General features: G+C 38.0%; 1 pseudogene; it reads left to right on the forward strand.

Moving 5' to 3' along the window:
* The first annotated feature begins 217 nt into the window (after positions 1–217).
* LOC127507927 (transcription factor E2F1-like) lies at positions 218–5,249 on the forward strand (annotated as a pseudogene).
* Positions 5,250–8,904: the final 3,655 nt, after the last annotated feature.

Below are 8,904 nucleotides of genomic sequence, written 5' to 3' on the forward strand. Positions count from 1 at the left end.
TGAAGGGTCAAAAAATGTAATATCCTAAATAAAAAACTTGAATAAATGGTAAATATTTCCTAAAAAAGTGCAAAGTAACAAGTAAAAAAAAAAAAAACTGCAAATGCACAAAAGGCACTATGGAGACTTTCCATTTACCGATTTTTTTTCCATTTACACTGATCAAGCACTGATTTTAACTTGTTTAATTCCACTTTGGTCACAGAACTAAAGTTGACCTACATTCTGGCCTGGCTGTGGTTTAGGAGTCTCACCCGTATGTTCAGTCAAGGCACTGCTGCAGGGGACACCTTGCTGTTTGCCTCCCCACATCACACCGCCACTGCCAGCACAGGATGCCCAACCACAGGGAGACCCACTCGGGGCAGACTGCCGGTACAGCTTCAGCCTCTTAGTCCATGTCACTTGCATGTGAACTATTGCCTTTGGGGTTCTACCTCAGATTTTGAACATCCCACTTTGAAATTTTCACCTCTGGAAACTCCATTCCATAATGTGGCTCAGTGGTTAAAGATCTGACCTGGTAACCCAAATGTTGTAGGTTCACATTCCAGAAGGAGCGGTTCATGATGACCTTCAGCATAAGTTACAACTCAGTATTCTCAATGGCATGCAGTAATCTCAAAGGCAGATTACTGGCATGCAGTTAAAGGTGTTATGTTATTAAAGTAGCATTATGGTTTTATGACACATGCATTGTTGGATCGATTTTAAGATGTTGCTTTCTTTGTGTTTTTTAGATAAAGAGGAGGAAGGTTTAGAGAGTGATCACCAGTACTGTCTCACCTCCCAATCTGCTACACCCGCACCACCCAGAGGTACGAATGAAAGACTGCTGAATATAAATAGATACGCTAGCATTCAAACATTTGGGGTTAGTAAGATTTCAAAGAATGTTCTTGAAGTCTCTTCTCATCAAGGCTGCATTTATTTATACAGGAAAACAGTAATATTGTGAAATATTATTACAGTTTAAAACAGCTGTTTTCTATGTGAATATGTTGTAAAGTGTAATTTATTCCTGTGATCAAAGCTGAATTTCCAGCATCATTACTACAGTCTTCAGTGTCACATGATCCTTCAGAAATCATTCTAATATGATGATTTGATGATCAAGAAACATTTATGATTATCAGTGTTAAAAACAGTTGTGCTGCTTTTTTCAGGATTCTTTAATAAATGGAAAGTTCCAAAGAGGATTATGGAAGCTTGTTTATGCCACTAAATAAAAAAATAGAAAAAGTAAATTGCGACTTTTTATCTCACATTTTTTTTCATGCAATTGCGAGTTTGCATCTCACAATTGACTTTTCTCAGAATTGCGAGATTTAAACTTGTTATAAAGTAATAAAGTCAGAATTGCGAGATATAGTCAGAATTACAAATTTATATCGCACATCAAAAATTGCGAGTTTTTATCACGAGATTCTGACTTTTTTCTTAGAACTGTGAGATATAAAGTCACAATTGCGTCTTATAAAGTCAGAATTGTGAGTTTAAATCTCACAGTTCTGTCTTTCTCAGAATTGTGAGCTTATATCTTGCAATTCTGACTTTATAACATGCAATTGTGACTTTATATCTCACAGTTCTAAGAAAAAAGTCAACTGCATGATATAAAGTTGGAATTGTGTGATATAAAGTCAGAATTGCGAGATACAAACTTTTCTTTCAATTGCAAGTTTATATCACACAATTCTGACTTTATAACTTGCACTTCTGACTTTGTCACGTAATTCTGAAGAAAAAAAAGTCAGAATTGTGAAATAAAAATGTGCAATTACCTTTTTTATTTCATAGAGGAAACAAGTTTCCATAAAGAACAGCTTTTATTTGAAATAGAATCTTTTGTAACATTATAAATGTCTTTAAGTCCCTAAACTGGCTACTGGTCGCACGTCTCTGAAACTGAACACCAAACGCTTCCTGGACCTTCTGGCTCGGTCTCCGGACGGCGTGGTCAACCTAACATGGGCCTCTCAGGTGCTGGGCATCCACAGATGGGACATCTACAACATCACCAATGTCCTGGCGGGAATTAATCTGATCTCCAAGACGTCCAGGAACCACATTCAGTGGCTGTAGGTTCTTTAGAGTGATGTTGATTTATTCACAACTGACCATATAGTTGTTTTATTATGTTATATTATGCATTTATTATGTTCTCAGGGGGAATCGTATCGACGGGGCGTCCGAGGCCAGGTTACAGGAGCTGCAGAGGGAAACGTCCGAGCTGACAGAGGCCGAGGAGAAACTCGACGAGCTCATTAGCCAATGCAGCTTACAACTACAGCTCCTTAAAGAGGATATGCACAACAAGAAATATCCTTCATCTTAATGTGTACGTGTAGATAGATCTTCTCAAAATGTCCTTTAGCTCTTTATTGTAGTCTTTTTTCATGAGCTGAAATTAGGTCTGGGAACAGAAAATGAGGATCTGAGCAGCTCAAGTAAACTAACATGTTTAATTTGTGGATACTGTGATCTTTAACGCAAAGTCAGGCTTGGGTACGTTACATGGCAGGACCTGTGTAAAACAGTCAACCCTCTGGACAAGATCATGGTGATTCGACCAGATCACCAGAGAACTCCACCAGAGATGCAGGTGCAGGTGTCTGAATCCAGTGAGGTGAGCAAACACACACGCTTGCTTATTTGTGTAAACTATATGAAAAGTGTTTGTATATATTAGGGCTGATGATTTAAGGTGTTAATTTAATAAATTATTTATGGAAAAATAACGCGATTCAAAAATTATTTAATGCACCCGCCCCAGACCTACGTAATTCATCGTACATTTCATACAGTTCATTGGTGACGAACATGATGCAGGGCAATAAAGAAGTTAATATTGTCATATTTTAGACACAATATTATCTGTTTTTACCAAAATATTAAGTATAAAGGCAGAGCAGAACTGTTGTGCATCTCCGAGCAACATGCCGCTCCACTTTTTGAGTGAATCAATCAAGTGAATCAATGATTCAATGACTCATTCATAAAGAGAGCCATTTACTTCATTCCTGAATAAATCAGCCGTTTGAACGAATTGAATCAATAAATGACTCAGTGACTTAGTCATTTATACGTTTACCGCCACCTACTAGTAGTTTTAGTTTCTTATATAGAATATCATTTCATTATAAAATCATTTCATTTTTTCCATATTAATAAGAACCCATTTCGTTCAGTTAGAAAACTGAATGCATCTGCTCAATGCAGCGTGAACCAAACGAGTCGCAGCACAGATCAGCAGCAGGAGTCAGATCTCATTCATTACAAGAGTGAGGAGCTGACTGACAAGATGATGGTGGAAGACTTGGTTTCAAAACGAAATGTAAAAGCACCAATTTGGCAATATTTTGGATTTAAACCCAACCCACCGCCCCTGAATTGGCGTGCTTTTAAAATGTCTCTGTCTCTTTAAATGTGTTAAATTCATCCTCTGTCTGTATTTCAGGGTTGCCAGATTTCTGTCAAGAGCTCCAAAGTCCCGTTGGACATGTTTCTGTTCCTGGAGGACAGTTCTGGGGTCTGTAGTCCCGTCACTGATTATAGTCCAGCGAAATCGTCCTGCCAGAGCCCCCCGCAGTCTGAGCTCGTCTCACAGGAAGTGACATCATCATAACTGGCTACTCTGTGTAGCTCCTCCCCTCTGCCTCTGAGTACAGACTTTGGTAAGCACAGTTGACATAAGTTTACATACACCTTGTAGAATCTGCAAAATGTAAATTATTTTAACAAAACAAGAGAGATCATACAAATTGCATGTTGTTTTTTTTTTAGTACTGTCCTGAATAAGATATTTTACATAAAAAGATGTTTATATTTAGTCTACTAGACAAAAAAATAGCTGAATTTATTAAAATGAACCCGTTCAAAAGTTTACATACCCTTGATTCTTAGAACTGTGTGTGGTTACCTGGATGATCCACGACTGTTTTTATGTTTTTGTGATGGTTGTTCATGAGTCTCTTGTTTGTTCTGAGCAGTTAAACTGAGCTCTGTTCTTCAGAAAAATCCTCCAGCTCCTGCAGATTCTTCAGTTTTCCACCATCTTTTGCATATTTGAACCCTTTCCAGCAGTGACTGAATGATTTTGAGATCCATCTTTTCACACCGAGGACAACTGAGGGACTCAAACACAACTATTAAAAAAGCTGCAAACATTGATGCTCACTGATGCTCCAGAAGGAAACATGATGCATTAAGAGCCGGGGGGTGAAAACTTTTGAATAGGATGAAGGATGAAGATGTGTGGAAATTTTTCTTAATTTGTTTAAATCTTAGGTTTTTTTTTTTTCAATTATTACTGCCCTTTGGAAGCAACAGAAGATTCTTCCCAGAAGACAAATGAATACAATTTACCGTGATCATCAAATTCAAAAAGCTTTCACCCCCCGGTATACAAATGTTCCCAGTTTTTTCCCCATGATTTTAATTTCCCATTTCTTCAATCTTTAATAATTTCAGAGTCGTTTCTGGACTTGTTTTCTGGCATTCGCGAGATGCCAGATTTCGACTTGTCTCCTCTGGGCTCGTCTGACTTCCTGCTGGAGTGCGGTGGCGCAGCGGACTCTAACGGCCTCCTGCTGGACGGCTTCCCCTGCCTGTCTCCGCCACACAGCCAGGAATATCACTTCGACCTGGAGTTTTGACACTGCCATTTAATGTATTAATAGAAATATGTCACCTTTAATCTCTCTGGTTTCATGTTTATTGGAATTTATTGTAAATCTAATGTCGTCTTGTTCTTTACAAACGTTCATCATGTCACCAATTCTTTCGTGTTCATAAAGTTCTGCATCTTTTGTGTGTATTGTGTGTGTAGGCTTGTGTGATATTTATCACAGTTACAGGAGACGTTTTGTATTTATTTGCATTCATATCTGATCCTGGTACAATAAATGCCCAGTTACCTTATAGTGTATATATAGTCCCCTAAGAATTCATTTCTCTTATTTTTTTAGTTTTTTTTCCTGTGCATGTGTAAACATTCATACACTTTCCAATCTCAAATATTAATCTTGATATTTAAATATTTGATATTTGTTTATTCCTACTAGGATTCTCAGTATTTTCTTACTGGAGTTGTTCTTCTCTAGTGATTTGTGATTGTTTTATAGCATTTGGCTGTTTTAGAGTTGTCATTCCACTTCGTCAGACAAAGTAAATATATATAGTCATGTGAAACTATAGTAGTCAACATTTAAAGTGGACCAAAAAAGTTAATGAAAGTTGTCCTAAGAACTAAGTTGTCCTAAGAAGAAGGTTTTAGGACAACTTTGATGAAAGGTTTTGATCCACTTCAAATGTTGACTACTGTATTATAATGATATTATGTCATTTTAGTGGAATATCTTCAGTCATTTTGCTTCGCCAGTAAATTATCTTGATGTAAGAATGTTTAGATATTTGTGCTGGAAAACTGCACTGCTACTTGCTGGAAAAAGTAGTTAACTAAGCTAGCTGAGCTACTGAAAAGCTACTGAAAAATGTAGTTAAGCTAGTAGCGACGCTACTTGTAGCTAGCTACTCCCCAAAACTGCAGACGACAATGTTGTCAAAACGACCCCCGTTCACACGAATCCGCGAAACGGCTCAAAACTGTATTTTTCATGCCAGGCCAGTAGTTGGCGACGTCACTTTGTAAAGAAACACTACGCGCCTTATACCTTACACCCGAAACCCGTTTTCAAAAGTTTGCATTTTAGGCCCCAAAAACGCTGTCATCAGGTAAATGAATGGCCAAAATGCATTAAAAGTTTTCAGTTTTTAGTTGAAATTGTCATGTAAACATTCCCTTAGTGGATCATGTTGATAATTTGATGTGATTCTCTAAACCTGCGGTTCCTCTGCCCGTGTAAACTTGAGGAGAACTGACTTCATCCACTAAAAACCAGCTGATTCAAACAGTTAGTTCAGAGGGATAAACATATGTGCGCATATAAATCACCTTCAGTTTCTCTCACCTCGTGACCCAATCGAAAAGCTGCTTCAGTGAAGGCCTGCCTCTCTTGCCTGAAGCTCCGCCTCTGCCTGTTAAACTCCTCCCAGTGGTCCTGTAGCCACTCCTCCAGATAGTAGTTGTCCATCAGCACAGCAGGGAAGGGCGGAGTTACACTGTCCTGAGAGAAACGACTTCCAGCTACTGTCGTAAACACAGCGTCGCACATGACGGCAGCTCTGGTGTGTGACCTGCAGTAACTGTTGCTGTGCTTGGATCAGATCTCTGCTCTGCTCCAGCTCTTCCTCCAGATGAGCCAGCAGCTTCTCCTGGTCTGTTCCTTGAGCAACAGGACCTGCACACATATATATTCATAGATAATTGTTGACTTCAGTCTATAAAGCCTCAATTTCAAAGCATTCAGTTCTTACTCTGTGACACAAGCTACCGGAGTCTTTTCTGGACTGGATCACACCTCCTGTCGCATGATCACCAAGGCTGTTTCAAACAAACAGTTGGAGGGCCCCATCCCCACCCCATATGACAGTCACCTAACATTAACTTCTTTTTTATTGAACTGTTCAAATCAATAAGCTATATCACATTTGCAATTGTGCTGATATTTGGGAAAACAGCACTCTATATCCTATAAGTGTTCAAAACAAGAACTTAAGCCACTGAAATTACCTGGAACAATTTGTTTTCCCAGGAACTTTTTTTTCCAGCAACATTGTGTATGTTATACAAATTATAAACCTACTAAGAATAATAGCATATCATGATTCTTGTTTGTGACAAATTATTGTCAACTAACAAGTGTAAATATGTCAAAATAGAAAGGACATAATTAAAGTAGTGAATGAAGTCACTAAACGTTGAATATGAAATAGTTTTGTAGCTGTGAGCCATCAATCTTACACACTACGTGCTGCTTGTGTCTGTCAGTGAACTGCGACAGTTTCTCAATCGTGCGGTTAATGTGCTGCTCTCAGCGCTTCAGCTTCGCCCCCTGTAATTAATAAGAATAATAGAAATTATACTGATAATAATAGTAATAATAATAATAATTGATAATAAGATATCATATCACAACCTTTTCTCTTTCAGAGTTCAGAGCATCTTGTATCCTGGAGATGTTCAGGTCAGTCATTATTATAATAATATAATATAATATAATAATTTTTCAATTCATTTATATTAATAATTTAATATTAATTCATAATATAATAAAAAGACTGAATTAGCAACTAATATTATATTAATATTAATTTATACAATATAATGTCATAATATGGACTTATGACCTGTAACGCTGCCTGAATCCTAATCATGCACTGTTATAATATAATATAATATAATTGTCATGGAGTCAACTCAGTCACCAACCCAGTCATCACCAGACCACAATCACCTGATTACTGATTCCTTGCACCTGTCACCGTCAGCTCTATAAAACTGCACTCCTCCGGTTCACTCACTGTCTGGTCTCAACCTTACCTTGTTGTGTTCCTGGATTGACTCGCCTGTGTTATTCTTACCTGTTGTTCCTACTGGCCGTCCTAGTTCTCCTCAGCTCCTGCAAAGGCTGCATCACTCACAGATAAGCTACACCAAGACATTCCCTCTCCCAGCCTGCTTACCTGGACTGCTTTCACTGCTGTGTTGTTGTTCATCTCAGTTCAATAAACCTGCTGTTGTTTATATCACTTACCTCTGTGTTCCTCGTCTATCCGCTGACAATAATAATTTGTGAATTAAAAGGCAGGTAAATAAATACTGCCATGATGTATAAGAAAATAAGCACAACTAGTCTCTAAGTAGTTTTATGCAATGTTCTTGACAGATTTTGTGAGTCCTCTGAATTGTGATGTTAAAGGGATTGTTCACCCAAAAATGAAAATTCTGTCAATTTCCTCACCCTCAGGTTGTTCCAAACCAGTATATATTTCTTTGTTCTGCTGAACACAAAGGAAGATATTTTGAAGAATGTGGGGAAACTACTAACAACAGCACAACATCAGAAATCACTGCAACATAAACGCCTCCATCCATCATAAACGTGTTCCTCACACGGCTCCGAGGGGTTAATAAAGCCCTTCTGAAGCGAATCGATGCGTTTGTGTAAAAAAAAAAAAAAAAATATATATATATATATATATATTTAACAAGTTATGAAGTAAAATATCTAGCTTCCGCCAGACCACCTTCTGTATTCAAGTTATGAAGAAAGTGTAAATCTCTCACAGTTCACAAAGCTTACGCTACATCCTACACCTTCCCTATTCAACTTACGGAAAAAGGTGGTCTGGCGGAAGCTAGATATTTTACTTTATAACGTGTTACACTTGTTTCTTACACAAACGCATCGCTTCACTTCAGAAGGACTTTATTAACCTCCTGGAGCTGTGCTCCACACACGTTTATGATGGATGGATGTGGATGGAGACACTTTCTTCAGCTCATACTTGTTGATCCCGCTCACTGCCTAGGCCTGTTTATAACAATGTCCTTGTAAAAGAAAAAAAAAGTAGTTTCAATGTAGCTATACTCTTTGATAGTAACTACTTTTTCAGAAGGGCAGCTTGAATGTAACTTAACTACTTTAACTTACAAGTAGCTTGTAGCTTGTCAAGCTACAGTTTCAAAGTAGCTTCCCCAACACTGGTCTGTGTGTGAAACATTTTTTTTCAAAAAAACGCAAAATAATTTTTTTTTTACTTTCAAATGAAAATGTCCTGATAATTTACTCACCCCCATGTCATCCAAGATGTTCATGTCTTTCTTTCTCCAGTGGAAAAGAAATGAAGGTTTTTGAGGAAAACACTCCAGGATTTTTCTCCATATAGTGGACTTCACTGGGGTTCAACGGGTTGAAGGTCCAAATATCAGTTTCAGTGCAGCTTCAAAGAGCTCTACACGATCCCAGACGAGGAATAAGAGTCTTCTCTGCCGGAATT

Source organism: Ctenopharyngodon idella, unplaced genomic scaffold (genome assembly GCF_019924925.1).
Source record: "Ctenopharyngodon idella isolate HZGC_01 unplaced genomic scaffold, HZGC01 HZGC01CH25, whole genome shotgun sequence".
Classification (NCBI taxonomy): Eukaryota; Metazoa; Chordata; class Actinopteri; order Cypriniformes; family Xenocyprididae; genus Ctenopharyngodon; species Ctenopharyngodon idella.